We start from the raw sequence: 15,929 nt of genomic DNA, 5'->3' as shown, positions 1-15,929 counted from the left end.
TAATGGTTATATCAAATATATTGTGGAGAGGAAAGGCTTGCCATCTTTGGTAGTTAAAATATTCATGAAGAAAAACATAAGCAATTACATACTAGAAAGATTTATATTTAAAAAATTGTTGGTTGGGAACCTAGTCTGTGGAACAGGAATGGTGTTGGGATAATTAGGGTTTAAAGTAGAAAATTTAAGGCAGAGCAGGAGAATATCATGCTGAGTGAAATGAGTCAGAAGGAGAGAGACAGAAATAGAATGTTCACACTAACTTGCAGGATATAAAAAAAAGGCAGGAGAATAATGCCCACAGACAACAGAAGCAAAGGACAGGAGAACTGACCATCAATAGGAAGCTTGTCACAGTGGAGTGTAAAGGATTAGGATGAAGAGAACATTATGTCCAATGACAGAGGGAAGGGGTTACTGGATGAGATGTGGATGCTGTAAGTAGACTTACTTATAAAATGATACCCTTTCAGTAACCAGTATTGCAAACCACAAAGCTTGTATAGAAAAAAGGAAAAAGAGCCTGCCATAGTGGCAAACTAGGGGTAGTGTTGAAAGAAAACGAGGGGTATTGATGGAGAGACAGGACAAATAGTGAAGGAATTGGTGCTAGAATATTATATACCTGAAACTCAAACATAAATAACTTTGCATTTTATGGTGATTTAACTTAAAAATTATTAAATATTTCATAAAAGAAAAGAATAAAGAAAGATCTTCAATTGTGGGGGGGCACACCCGGCAGTGCTGAGGGGTTACTCCTGGCTGTCTGCTCAGAAATAGCTCCTGGCAGGCACGAGGGAATCATATGGGACACCGGGATTCGAACCAACCACCTTTGGTTCTGGATCGGCTGCTTGCAAGGCAAATGCCACTGTGCTATCTCTCCGGGCCCATCAATTATTTTTTTATATTCTCTGTCTCTGTAGCTGCTTTTCTCTCTCTCTGTCTCTCTCTGTAATGGAACACTAAGTTGGAAGTTTTCATTTTTGTCTTTTGCACTTTCTCTTATACTTGTCCTCTCAATTATTTTCTGTGGACAACAAATTATTAAGCAGTCATTTTTTTTATTTTATTAAAACCATTTACAAAGTACTTCATAGTTGATTTCAGGTAGACACTAACAGTGAACTAGGGCCATTACCACCACCAGGGTTGACCTCCCTCCACCAGAGTTCCCACATGCATCCTATACCACCACCCTTAGCTCTTTGGCCTGGCAGTGTAACAGGCCCATTTACATTTTATTTGTTATCGTTTGGGTTTCTTGATTCTATTGTTGTTGACTTTGGCTTGGGTATTTAGTTCTGTTCTTTTTGTTTATCTTCACCAATGCACCTGAAACCAGTTGGCCCCTGGCCCCCATCTATTTTTTCTTCTCAATTTTATAGAAAAAAATGCAGAAAGATGAGATAAAATGAAGTAATTCTTGTCCCCAGATTCTATGTAAAAGGCAAGAGCCCCTATCTAGAAGATAAAATAAAATTTAAAAAATGACTTGCTTTTGTATTAAATATTAATTATAAAGTTCTTAGTGATGTAAAGAGTTGGCCTGGCACCTGCTGCCCCTTTAAGAAAACAGGTCTGAGAGTTCAGGATAAAGGCGAGGAAATGACCCACAGAAGTCATGAAGTTTTAGGAGTGATCCAGCTTTATTATAAGGCCCTAACCACCATGTATGGCTTCTAAGCTAAACAGCCTCTGCATCCATGCTGTCGCTGATCTCTCTCTCTTTCTCTCGCTCTCTCTGCCTTGTCATCTTCCTGCTCCTCCTGTCTTTTCCCCTTCCCCAAGTCTTTAATTACCAACCACAGACCCCTTCCAGCAGTGACTGGTCTGACTATCAGGTAAGATAATCATTTTGCCCTGGAGAAGAGTAACATTTTAACCCTGAAACCTTCACTTAGCAAAGCCTACCCTCTAGACCCCCCACCTACCGTCATTGATGAAACCCCAAGATATTTGAAAATCTTCCAACTCAAAGCCCAACCCAATTTTGTTTTAACTTATTTTTACTGTATTTATTTATCTTTCTTTTCTCTTCTCTTTTATCTCTTGTTTTCTCTTTCTTTCTCTCCTAATCTATATCTTAGCTAATTATTTATCTTCTCTAATGTAATTATTTATAAAAAACTGATATCCCTCTTTTTTTAATTTAAACACATTGATTACATATATGATTGTGTTTCGGTTTCAGTCATGTAAAGAACACCACCCATCACCAGTGCAACATTCCCATCACCAATGTCCCAAGTCTCCCTCCTCCCCAACCAAACCCCGCCTGTACTCTAAACAGACTCTCCATTTCCCTCATACATTCTCATTATCAGGACAGTTCAAAATGTAGTTATTTCTCTAAGTAAACTCATCACTCTTTGTGGTGAGCTTCCTGAGGTGAGCTGGAACTTCCAGCTCTTTTCTCTTTTGTGTCTGAAAATTATTATTATTGCAAGAATGTCTTTCATTTTTCTTAAAACACACAGATGAGTGAGACCATTCTGCATTTTTCTCTCTCTCTCTCTGACTTATTTCCCTCAGCATAATAGATTTCGTGTACATCCATGTATAGGAAAATTTCATGACTTCATCTCTCCTGACAGCTGCATAATATTCCATTGTGTATATGTACCACAGTTTCTTTAGCCATTCGTCTGTTGAATGGCATCTTGGTTGTTTCCAGACTCTTGCTATGGTAAATAGTGCTGCAATGAATATAGGTGTAAGGAAGGGGTTTTTGTATTGTATTTTTGTGTTCCTAGGTTATATTCCTAGGAGTTGTATAGCTGGATCATATGGGAGCTCGATTTCCAGTTTTTGGAGGAATCTCCATATCGCTTTCCATAAAGGTTAAACTAGACGGCATTCCCACCAGCAGTGGATAAGAGTTCCTTTCTCTCCACATCCCTGCCAACACTGTTTATTCTCATTCATTGTGATGTGTGCCATTCTCTGTGGTGTGAGGTGGTATCTCATCGTTGTTTTGATTTGCATCTCCCTGATGATTAGTGATGTGGAGCACTTTATCATGTGTCTTTTGGCCATTTGTATTTCTTCTTTGTCAAAGTGTCTGTTCATTTCTTCTCCCCATTTTTTGATGAGATTAGATGATTTTTTTCTTGTAAAGTTCTGTCAGTGCCTTGTATATTTTGGAGATTAGCCCCTTATCTGATGGGTATTGGGTGAATAGTTTCTCCCACTCAGTAGGTGGCTCTTGTATCCTGGGCACTATTTCCTTTGAGGTGCAGAAGCTTCTCAGCTTAATATATTCCCATCTGTTAATCTCTGCTTTCACTTGCTTGGAGAGTGCAGTTTCCTCCTTGAAGATGCCTGTAATGTCCTGGAGTGTCTTGCCTATGTGCTGTTCTATATATCTTATGGTTTTGGGGCTGATATCGAGGTCTTTAATCCATTTGGATTTTACCTTCATACATGATGTTAGCTGGGGGTCTAATTCAATTTCTTGCAAGTGGCTATCCAATTGTCCCAACACCACTTGTTGAAGAGGATTTCCCTGCTCCATTTAGGGTTTCCTGCTACTTTATCAAAAATTAGGTGATTGTATGTCTGGGGAACATTCTCTGAGTATTCAAGCCTATTCCACTGATCTGAGGGCCTGTCCTTATTCCAATACCATGCTGTTTTGATAACTATTGATTTGTAGTAAAGTTTAAAGTTGGGGAAAGTAATTCCTCCCATATTCTTTTTCCCAATGATTGCATTAGCTATTCGAGGGTGTTTATTGTTCCAAATGAATTTCAAAAGTGTCTGATCCACTTCTTTGAAGAATGTCATGGGTATATTTAGAGGGATGGCATTAAATCTGTATAATGCCTTGGGGAGTATTGCCATTTTGATGATGTTAATCCTGCCAATCCATGAGCAGGGTATGCGTTTCCATTTCCGAGTGTCCTCTCTTATTTCTTGGAGCAGAGTTTTATAGTTTTCTTTGTATAGGTCCTTCACATTTTTCGTCTAGCTGATTCCAAGATATTTGAGTTTGTGTGGCACTATTGTGAATGGGGTTGTTTTCTTAATGTCCATTTCTTCCTTATTACTATTGGTGTATAGAAAGGCCATTAATTTTTGTGTGTTAATTTTGTAGCCTGTCACCTTGCTATATGAGTCTATTGTTTCTAGAAGCTTTTTGATAGAGTCTTTAGGGTTTTCTAAGTAGAGTATCATGTCATCTGCAAACAGTGATAGCTTGACTTCTTCCTTTCCTATCTGGATTCCCTTGATATCTTTTTCTTGCCTAATCGCTATAGCAAGTACTTCCACTGCTATGGTGAATAGGAGTGGTGAGAGAGGACAGCCTAGTCTTGTGCCAGAATTTAGAAGGAAGGCTTTCAGTTTTTCTCCATTGAGGATAATATTTGCCACTGGCTTGTGGTTGATGGCCTTACCTATATTGAGAAAGGTTCCTTTCATTCCCATCTTGCTGAGAGTTTTGATCAAGAGTGGGTGTTGGACCTTATCAAATGCTTTCTCTGCATCTATTGATATGATCATGTGGTTTTTATTTTTCTTGTTATTGATGTTGTGTATTATGTTGATAGATTTACGGATGTTAAACCATCCTTACATTCCTGGGATGAAACCTACTTGATCGTAGTGTATGATCTTCTTAATGAGGCATTGAATCCTATTTGCCAGGATTTTGTAGAGGATCTTTGCATCTGCATTCATCAGTGATATTGGTCTGTAATTTTCTTTTTTTGAAGCATCTCTGTCTGGTTTAGGTATCAAGGTGATGTTGGCTTCATAAAAGCTATTTGGAAGTGTTTCTGTTTGTTCAATTTCATGAAAGAGTATTGCCAGGATTGGTAGTAGTTACTCTTGGAAAGTTTGAAAGAATTCATTAGTGAATCCATCTGGGCCTGGGCTTTTGTTTTTCGGCAGACATTTGATTACTGTTTTAATTTCATCAATGGTGATGGGGGTGTTTACATATGCTACATCCTCTTCCTTCAACCGTGGAAGACTATAAGAGTCCAAGAATTTATCCATTTCTTCCAGGTTTTCATTTTTAGTGGCGTAGAGTTTCTCAAAGTAGTTTCTGATTACCCTTTGAATCTCTGTCATATCAGTAGTGATCTCTCCTTTTTCATTCCTAATACGAGTTATCAAGTTTCTCTCTCTCTCTTTCTTTGTTAGGTTTGCCAGTGGTCTATCAATCTTGTTTATTTTTTCAAAGAACCAACTTCTGCTTTCGTTGATCTATCGGATTGTTTTTTGGGTTTCCACTTCATTGATTTCTGCTCTCAGCTTTGTTATTTCCTTCTGTCTTCCTATTTTTGGGTCCTTTTGTTGAGCACTTTCTAGTTCTATTAGCTGTGTCATTAAGCTACTCAGGTAAGCTCTTTTTTCCTTCCTGATGTGTGCTTGCAAAGCTATAAATTTTCTTCTCAGTACTGCTTTTGCTGTGTCCCATATGTTCTGATAGTTTGTGTCTTTATTGTCATTTGTTTCCAGGAACCTTTTGATTTCTTCCTTGATTTCATCTCAGACCCACTGGTTATTGAGTATGAGGCTATTTAACTTCAGGTGTTAAGGTTTTTCTTCTGAGTCCCTTTGGAATTCACATATAATTTCAGAGCCTTGTGGTAAGCGAAAGTAGTCTGCAAAATTTCTATCTTCTTGATATTATGGAGTTATGTTTTATGTGCCAGCATGTAGTCTATCCTGGAGAATGTCCCATGTACATTGGAGAAGAATGTGTATCCAGGTTTCTGGGCATGGAGTGTCCTATATATATCCACTAGGCCTCTTTCTTCCATTTCTCTCCTCAGGTCTAGTATATTCTTGTTGGGTTTCAGTCTGGTTGACCTATCCAGTGTTGACAAAGCCGTGTTAAGGTCCCCACAATTATTGTGTTGTTATTGATATTATTTTTCAGATTTGTCAACAGTTGTATTAAATATTTTGCTGGCCCCTCATTCGGTGCATATATGTTTAGGAGAGTGATTTCTTCCTGCTCTACATACCCCTTGATTAATATAAAATGTCCATCTTTGTCCCTTACAACCTTCCTGAGTATAAAGTTTGCATTATCTGATATTAGTATGGCCACTCCAGCTTTTTTATGGGTGTTGTTTGCTTGGATAATTTTTTTCCAGCCTTTTATTTTGAGTCTATGTTTGTTCTGACTATTCAGGTGCGTTTCTTGTAGCAGCAGAAGGTTGGATTGAGGTTTTTTGATCCATTTAGCCACTCTGTGTCTCTTGACTGGTGCATTTAGTCCATTGACGTTGAGAGAAAGAATTGTCCTGGGATTTAATGCCATCTTTATATCGAAATTTGGTGTGTCTTTTGGTTAGTCTTGTCTTAAATTAGGTCTTTCAGTTTTTCTCTTAAGACTGGTTTTGTGTCTGTAAAGTTTCTGAGCTGCTTTTTGTCTGTGAAACCATGTATTCTTCTTTTAAACCAGAAAGTGAGTTTTGCTGGGTATAGTATTCTGGGTGAAGCATTCATTTCATTCAGTCTTGTCACAATATCCCACCACTGCTTTCTGGCCTTGAGTGTTTCTTGTGACAGGTCTGCTGTAAATCTCAAGGATGCTTGCTTGAACGTAATTTCCCCTTTTGAACTTGCTGTTTTCAGAATTCTGTCTCTATCTGTGGGATTTGTCATTGTGACTAGGATGTGTCTTGGGGTGGTTTTTCTGGGGTCTCTTTTGGTTGGTACTCTTCGAGCATGTAGGATTTGATCACATATATTCTTTAGCTCTGGAAGTTTCTCTTTAATGATGTTCTTGACCATTGATTCTTCCTGGAAATTTTCTTCCTGGGTCTCTTGGACTCCAATGATTCTTAAGTTGTTTCTGTTGATCTTATCATAGACTTCTATTTTCATCTGTTCCCATTCTTTGACTAATTTTTCCATTGTCTGCTCATTTGCTTTAAGTTTTTTTTTTCCAATCTCTCCTGCTCTATGGAATTGTTATGTATCTCATCTTTCACATCACCAAGTCTATTCTCAGCTTCTGATACCCTGTCTCAGAGCTTATCCATTTTGTCATTCACTTCGTTTACTGACTTTTTCAGGCCTGTTAGTTGACATGTTATTTCAGTTTGGAGTTTTGTGATTTCTCTCTTCATGTTTTCTTGGTTCTTATTAGTGTTCTGTTCAACTGGATCCACTGTTTCTTTGAGTTCTTTGAGCATCTTCCATATTGCTAGTCTAAAGTCCTTATCTGAGAGGTTGATTAGTTGGTTGGTCATTATCTGGTCATCAGAATTGTCATCTTCATTCTCTATGTCTGATGCTGGCCTGCGTTGTTTCCCCATTGTCACACTTGTATTGTGGGTTTTTCTACGTGTTGTGGTGGTATTCATTGGCTATATGATGCAGGCAGCACACTCCTTTGGCTCCGCCCTTTCTGGATGGGCTGACTTGCCTCTAAGGAAGGGGAGTCCTCCGTGAATGAAGCCTCACACTGGATCAAATCTTAGGCCCGAGCATGCAACAAAGAAGACAGTCCGGAGAGAAATGCTTGCTTCTGTGATATAGCACAGTTCTTAATGTGATTTTTTTCTTCTTGTTGCGATGGTGTTCTTTTCTTAGAAAGAGCGCACGGCCGCGTAGCGAAGCGAAGCTGCCGTGCTCTGCTGGAGCCTCTTTTGCCCCACTCCCAAGAGTTTCATGGAAGGGGACAGTAGACAGACATTTACAGGAAGCACTCACAGGTTTTCACAGTTGGGCCCCACTGGGCAGGTGTAGATTCGTGGATTTTCCCCGCCTGATGTCCCAAACAGGGGACCCGGCTTCTGCAAAATCCTGCCAGTTTTTATGTTCTGAACTCCCTCCCTGAAAATTGCCTCTGGGAGAGCAAGTTTTCTGGAGCCTCTTTTGCCCCACTCCCAAGAGTTTCACGCAAGAGGACAGTAGACAGACACTTACAGGTAGCACTCACAGGTTTTCACAGTTGGGCCCCACTGGGCAGGCGTAGATTCGTGGATTTTCCCCGCCTGATGTCCCAAACAGGGGACCCGCGAGATCCCTCTTTTATGCTGAGCCAGCCTAGACACACCAAGGACTACAATCTCTCCGGGACCCACACCCGGTAAGATGTCCCCACCCAACGAATGTGGGGCCAATTCCTGCCATGTGATTGGGTACCCAGAGACTTATAAAGAACGGTGGCCATTCTCTCTGCCTCTTTTCTGCTGAGCCAACCTAGACACACCAAGGACTACAATCTCTCTGGGACCTACACCCGGTAAGATATCCCCACCCAACGAATGTGGGGCCAATTCCTGCCATGTGTTTGGGTACCCAGAGACTTATAAAGAATGGTGGCCATACTTTCTGCCTCTTTTCTGCTGAACCAGCCTAGACACACCAAGGACTATAATCTCTTCAAGACCCACACCCGAAAAGCGCGGCTGAGCAAAACAGAGAGGCTGCACTTATCTTGTAACCCCTGAATTCCATTTCTGCACATTGTAAGAAGCAATCTACAGCCTTACCAATAGAGTAATTTTGCAGTACACCCCCATATTTACAGAAATCAAGATAGTTCCTTTAATAATCTAAAAAGTAGGAAACAGCTAGGTATCGTCTCAAATAAGTTTAGAGTAGAATTATGGAAAATGTACAGGGAACTCAATTGACTGGAGCACAATTAAGCATCAAGAGGATTTCTCAACTGAAATTAGAAATTTTCACATTGAACTAACATATCAGAAAAACTGACCTTATGCAACTGTTGCCAGGCATGGGGTTTGGGGAGACCCCATGCTGAAGGCATTCTCCCTAGGCTGGGAAAGCTGGGAGGCTTGGCAGGCCCCATAGCCTACCCCCTCTTTTTCCACTGGACTCCAGGCCCTCCCTGGATGCCAGCTCAGGTGGCCAGAAGTGGGTTTAGGTGTATTCTTAAGGATACTCAAACTTCCGTCCTCCCTCTGTACTCCAGGGGGGAGGTGCATGGGGAGGAGGGTGGGCAGACATCTGGCTTCCGGTTTCCTCCTTGATTCTGGAGACCAGCTCTTGCCAGGTATGGGGTTTGGGGAGGCCCCATACCAGAGCCCTTCTCCCTAGCCTGGGGAGTGCTGGGAGGTTTGGCAGGCCCCCAGCCATCCTTGTCTTTTTCCCCTGACTCCAGGCCTTCCCTGGGTGCCAGCTCAGAAGGCCAGAAGTGGGTTCAGGTGGACTCTTAGTGGTCCTCAGGCTTCCTCCCTCCCTCCATACTCCAGGGGGGAGGTACATGGGGAGGAGAGCGGGCAGATATCTGGCTTCCGGTTTCCTCTTTGATTCTGGAGACCAGCTCTTGCCAGGTATGGGGTTTGGGGAAGCCCCATACTGGAGCCCTTCTCCCTAGCCTGGGGAGTGCTGGGAGGCTTGGCAGGCCCCCAGCAGTCCCTCTTTTTCTTCCTTAAACTTCAGGCCTTCCCTAGACAATGGTCTAGGTGGACTCTATAGGGGTCAACAGGCTTTCCCCCTACCTCTCCCTACACTAATGGGAATGCGCTTTGGGTGGAGGGCTGGCTGCTCTAGTACTGGTTTATGTTGGGACAGTCACTGGAATTTTTTTCTTTGTTTTCCTATTGATAGTATTGTATGCATATATTTTATATATCCATAACATCCATCTTGTATTGTGACCTTGATACTGCCCTACAAATCTCATTTCTAATATTTTACTGCCTCAGTCCCAACCCTTATTTCCCCCCATCTTCCCATGTAGGTGCAGCTCATGACATGAAGCTCAACACAGAGTGATGAGTGCAGTTAGAGAAATAACTACACTGAAAACTGAGGGGAAAAGAAAGCCTATCTCAAGTACAGGTGTGGGTGGGGTGGGGAGGAGGGAGATCCAGGAAATTGGTGGTGGGAATCCTGCACTGGTGAAGGGGGGTGTTCTTTACATGACTGTAATCATACAACTACAATTATATTTGTAATCATGGTGTTTAAATAAAGATAATTTATTAAAAACAAAGAACTCATCCATCCTATGAGGGTCAGGCCTCCAACACCTCCAACAACTTAAGAATAGATTTCTAATGTCTGTCTTATGTGAGCACGAGTTAATATACCAGTGGACCTCTCTCTGATTGCCAAACCTAAATTGTAAACAATCCATGCCAATAGTGTATATAGCCCCTCTTATATAGTGTATATAGCAACTCCTCACTTCAGAAATCCTTCTATCCTCTCATTCCCCAATTCTGATCTGTTATCCTCCTTATTTAACCCTCTTTAACCTCATCTCTTAACTCATTGAGTACTTAGACTGAACTTCTGCTCAATAAGACACCACCCAGCTCCCAAAGCGAAAGGACACCCTCTCAGTCCCACATCTTGTGCCCCTGCAGGAAACTACAACCAACATTTCTGCTGATTCATGCTATGTGACCCTTCTGTTGATGCTACTGGATTCAGCTCTAGAAGGATCCCTAGCTCAAGGACACTTCCTGATCCCTTAATGCTGCAAATCATTTCTCAAACTCAATAAGACCACAGTATGTGATGAAAATGTGCCCTGAATTTTACCCCCCACAAGAATATATCAAAAGACATAATAGGGATGCCTAAATTTCCTTTGTATGTTTACTACCTCTATAACAATGCCTCTTAGTGTGTTTATTTCCAAAAATAAAGGTAGCCTCCTCCATCACTTTTTTCTTTTTTTTTTTTTTTTTGGTTTTTGGGTCACACCTGGCAGTGCTCAGGGGTTATTCCTGGCTCCAGGCTCAGAAATTGCTCCTGGCAGTCACGGGGGACCATATGGGGCGCCAGGATTCAAACCAATGACCTCCTGCATGAAAGGCAAATGCCTTACCTCCATGCTATCTCTCCGGCCCCCCACTTTTTTCTTTAATTACTTTTTAAAATTCATTTTTATTTATTTCTTCATATATTTTTCTTTAAATTCACCTGTTTTGGTTCTGCTTGGTATGAAAACCTAGAAGAAAAAGTCTTGCCTGAAATAAAAGCTCAGGTCAAAACCAGGGCACAGAGATTGTGTAGCCTGTCATTCTTACCCCCAAATGCACCAGTAATATAATATGGCACCATTCCATTTTGCATAGGCACACTAAAAAGGGGGAAATAAGATGCACAGAAACAAGATCGTATCTATCAGTGATAAGAACACATACATTTATAATACAGGGTTGCTTCCCACCCTGTACATTTGTCATGTGGACTCAACATAAACTCATGTGATTAGAGAGCGACCATCTAACCCTAAACCCTAGATCCCAGACATAGAACCTATACAGCTCCCTGCAATAACATCAGGAACCAAACTCAACCTGGGAAATACCTAATACTGATATAGCACCAACTTGTGCCAGTTTTGATATGACATCCTGACAATAAGAAAATGGCAATAACTTGATCTAAAAGCAGGTTGCCCTATCTCATCACCTAATGGCAAGATTAAATCAGAACACATGTCATCCTTTGATCTGTGCAAAAATCAAGATCACTAACTACAGAAGATTGACTTTGACAACCACCACTGGGCAGAACTTATCTTGGAACCAATAAGAAAGATTCTAGCCTAGGCTTCACTCTAGGATTTCTACAAAAACCAAGATCTCTAATTCCAGAGATCTGAGTTTGACAACTGTAACTGAGCAGAACTTCTGGAACCATAATGAAAAACTCTATCCTAGGCCTGAGCAAAAACCAAGACCACTAATTACAGAAGTCTGATGGAACAGAACTTCTAGAACCATAAAGAGAGACTCTACCCTAGACTTCATCCTATGTCCTGTGCAAATACGAAGATCTCTAGCTACAGAGGCCTGATTTTATCATCCACAACTGAGTGGAAAGTTTCTTGACACAATAAAAAGACCTTGAGGTGTGAAAATGAGCGTGTACAGAGCCTGTGTTTGTTCCCATGACAGTATGCTTCAAGGGCGGAGAAACCCTGTATCTCTTAGGCCAAGGGAATTTTCTCAATACTTACTGTGCCTATGCAAAAAAAAAAAAAAAAAAAGGCACAAAACCTTGCCACACCACCCCTCCTTCTTTTTTTCTTTCTTTCTTATTTATTTTTGTGCTTGTTGTTTTGTTGTTGCTGCTGTTGTGCCTTTTTGTAGATTTTTTTTGTTTATTGTGTGTTTTTGTTATATTTTTTCTTCATTTTTCCCCTTTCTTACTTGCCTATAGAATTCAACAATCAAATTCTAAGTTCTTGCAGCATCCACATATCTAATTTACTCCAGTTGAATGACTACTGTCGCCAAGCAAAAGAAAACTAGTTACCATCAACATTTTCAGGAACTCTTGTATCCCAGAACATTATAAACCATTATAAACTAGAAGTATACACATGTACATACATATTTATAGTCACAAGTGTGCATACTCACAATTCTTTTTTCTCTATATAGAAAATATAAACTGGTTTGCCAAGAGATTACTGATCTTTTAGGGCTAGTGAGATTACTGATCTTGGAGAGTCAATGAAATAGTACAATGGCTAAAGTGTTTGTCTTTATGTGGCTGGCCTAGGTTCATCCTCAGAACTTCATCCCATTTGTGGTCCCTCAAGCTCTGACAGGAGTGATGCCTCAGTGCAAATCCAGTAGTAAGAACTAATCACCACTAGGTCTGGTCCATAAACAAATAAACTAAAAAGATCCTGATTTTTATAACTAACCTTTCTATATCTTCATTATTCCAATAATTTTTACTCTACATTATTTTTCTTTGATGCAAAATATTAAATATATCTTTTTTATAATCTTTGTTTTTGAGCAATACCTTGTGTTATTCAGGATTTACTACTGACCTTTACTCACAAATTACTTCTATTTCTGTGCTCAGGAATCCTCCTGGAAGTGCCCAGGAGGCCAAATAGGTGCCAACAATTGAAACCACATCAGCTATGTACAAAGCAAGCACCATACCATCTGTACTACTTTTCTGGATGCTCAGTAAAAAATGTTTAACAAAAAAAGAAAGCTTATGATTGTTAATAGAGTCATCCTCTGACTCAGCCCAGAATGTAAAACAATTATAGGTACTTTACCATCAATGGAATTAGAACTAGCCTGTGGACTTAGTATTGGTGGTTGTAGTCTAGTAGTAGATATCAGTAGTAAATTTCCATTTTCTAAACTTCTGGCTTGGGCCCATGTTTCTACAGGATAAATACTTTTATTTTCTGAAATAAAAGGTGTTGCAGAATTCTGATTCTTTTATCCTTTAATGCCCATACATATGCCTATACATATGCCTATCAAGACAATGTTTACAAATATGGAAACTCCAGCAATGATTATGGGCATATTTGGGAAGGAAAAGGTAGCAATGTAATTGAATAATTTCCCTGGCATTTAGGACCATAGCCAATTTAAAGCCAAAGCTCTAAACCAAAAAGAACCTATCTTTATATAAAAAGGTGGAATTATCCATGAAATTATCCACATTATTTACCCAAAAAGAACAGACGGGACTTTTCCAAAGAAACATTTCACTCACAGAGGATGAGGTCCTTGATCCATGTGCCAGTTGTTGAATGGTAAGTTGTGTGTTCCACAATCCCCAGAGGAGAAAAGGGAATCTCAGGGCACCTATCCTTGAATAACTGACTCATCACCAGTCTCCCCTAAAATAATGGAATAATCACTAGAACATGCTCTTTCTTAAAAAAATTTTTCTGTGTTGACAAGTTATTCTATTAAGCTATTCTAAACTTACTTGAGAGTTCATACTTACATGCTCTGTATCATTTCTGTGGTTTTTTTTTTTTTTTACAATCTGTCTGCCTAACTTGGTTTATATTTCCTAAGGGACTTCCTAAGTCAAAAACAAGTCAAAAGTTAGCGACTGCAATGAGTCAGGTCAAGAGCAATTTCAGAATCACAATTCAGAGGATTATTCAAGCTTCACATCAGTAATTTCCAAATATGGTTGATAACATAAATGTTTTAAAACTTTAAGAACCTGATGATCAGATATATTAACTAAACAAGCCTGGGAATCAAGATTATTGCAAATCATATTAGGCCATTTTAACCTATTCTGTACAGCACATATAACTACTATTTGAAGGTGAGCCCCACCTTACAATTTTCCTACTTACCTAAGTCACTAGAGAGCTTTTAAAAGTCCTACTGTTGAATATTAATGGCTAAAGAAACTATGGTACATTTGCACAATGGAATACTATCCAGCTTTCAGGAGAGATGAAGTCATGAAATTTTCCTACACAGGATGGACATGGAAACTATGAGTGAAATAAGTCAGAGGAAGAGAGAGAGACACGGAATAGATTCACTCTTCTATGGGTTTTAAGAAACATAAAAGACATTATACTCAGAGACAATAGAAATGAGGGCTGGAAGACTGGCCCATAATATAAAGCTTACCACAAAGAGTGTTGAGTTCAGTTAAAGAAATAATTACACTGACAACTATCATGACAATGGCAGTGAGTGAGAGAAACAGAATGCCTGTTTTGAATACAGGCAAGGAGTATGGGAGGAGGGAGATGGGGGGCATTGGTGGTGGGAAGATTGCACTGGTAAGGGGGGGTGTTCTTTTAATAGCTGAAATCCAACTACAAACATGTTTGTAATCATGGTGCTTAAATATATTATTTTAAAAGAGTAAAAATAAATAAAAGCCCTACTGTTGAACCAGAATAGTAGTACAGCAGGTAGAATGCTTGCTCTGCATGCATTACACCTGGGCCTGATCCCTAGTATCCCAGATGTTCCCTGAAGCACTGCCAAAGTATAAAGAATAAAGATCCAGAATAAATATCCTGAGCACCACTGGGTGTGGCCTCAAACAAAAACAAACAAAAAATGTCCTGCGGTCTTTTGGGGGGAGGTGTGTGTGTGTGTGTGTGTGTGTGTGTGTGTGTGTGTGTGTGTTTACACACCCAGCAGTGTTCAAGTCTTACTCTTAGCTCTGCACTATAGAATCATACGTGGGGGCAAAGGAGGGCTCTGTGGACCTTCTTTGGAGCAGAAGATCTGACTCAGGATGAACAATTCAAGATCTTTACCTGCTGTGCTACCTCAGTAGTCTCCGTTTTATTCCTCCTTCCTTCTTACACTACCTACCTCCTTTTTCTCTTCCTTTCTTCCCTTTTCTCTTTCCTTACTTTTTTCTTTTCCTCCCCTTCTTTTCTCTCCCTATCCTCCTTTCTCCCTTCTTCCTTTTTCATTCCTTCCTTCCTCCTTTCACTACTGTCTCTACTTTTTCTTTTCTTTCATTTTTTCTTTACCTTTTCTTTTTCTTTATTTTCTTTCTTTTTTATTTTTTCTTTTCTCTCCTCTTCCCTTCTCTACCCTTCTTTCTCTTTTCCTTTATCTATTTATTCTCTTTACCTCTTTTTTCTCTTGCTCTTTCTTCTTTCTTTCTCTCATTCTCTTCTCTTTTTTCTTCCCCTCTTCCTCTTCCCTCCTTCCCATCACTTCTCCACTTCTCTTTCTCTATATTTCTTTTTTCTTTATTTTCTTTCCCTCTTTCTCACTCTGTCTTGTACCTATCTTGTTTTTGTAGGTGCTCTGTGGATCTAATTGTGTGTGGATCGCTTGTAAATCATGTGCTTCAACTCACTGAGTTTTTTTTTACACAATTGATGTCTTTCTAATATTCTTGTTAGTACTTTTGAGATCCAGGTCATAACCATGACAGTTACTGGTTTCTGTAGATATTCATCAACTCAGGCGATACCAAAGTGTGATCTTAGTAGAGAAGTAGTTTTAGTTCAGGATCATGGCCAAATTTACCCTATGTTCCATTTATTTACACACTATCTGTGGCTACTTTCTCTTATAGCAGAGTAGAGAAATTGTAACAGAGTTGTTATCTGTAGAGCCTAAATATTAGCAACCTTTCCACTACAAAGTACTGAGCTATCTTAACCCATCATACCTCAAAATAGGAGCCACCTGCTCTGGAAACACTGATAAGAAACTGCAGGTAGAGCCTAGAAATATGTATGTGAATCA

The sequence above is a fragment of the Suncus etruscus genome, chromosome 3, assembly GCF_024139225.1.
Source record: "Suncus etruscus isolate mSunEtr1 chromosome 3, mSunEtr1.pri.cur, whole genome shotgun sequence".
Taxonomy (NCBI): Eukaryota; Metazoa; Chordata; class Mammalia; order Eulipotyphla; family Soricidae; genus Suncus; species Suncus etruscus.
Note: the sequence above shows the minus strand (reverse complement) of the source record.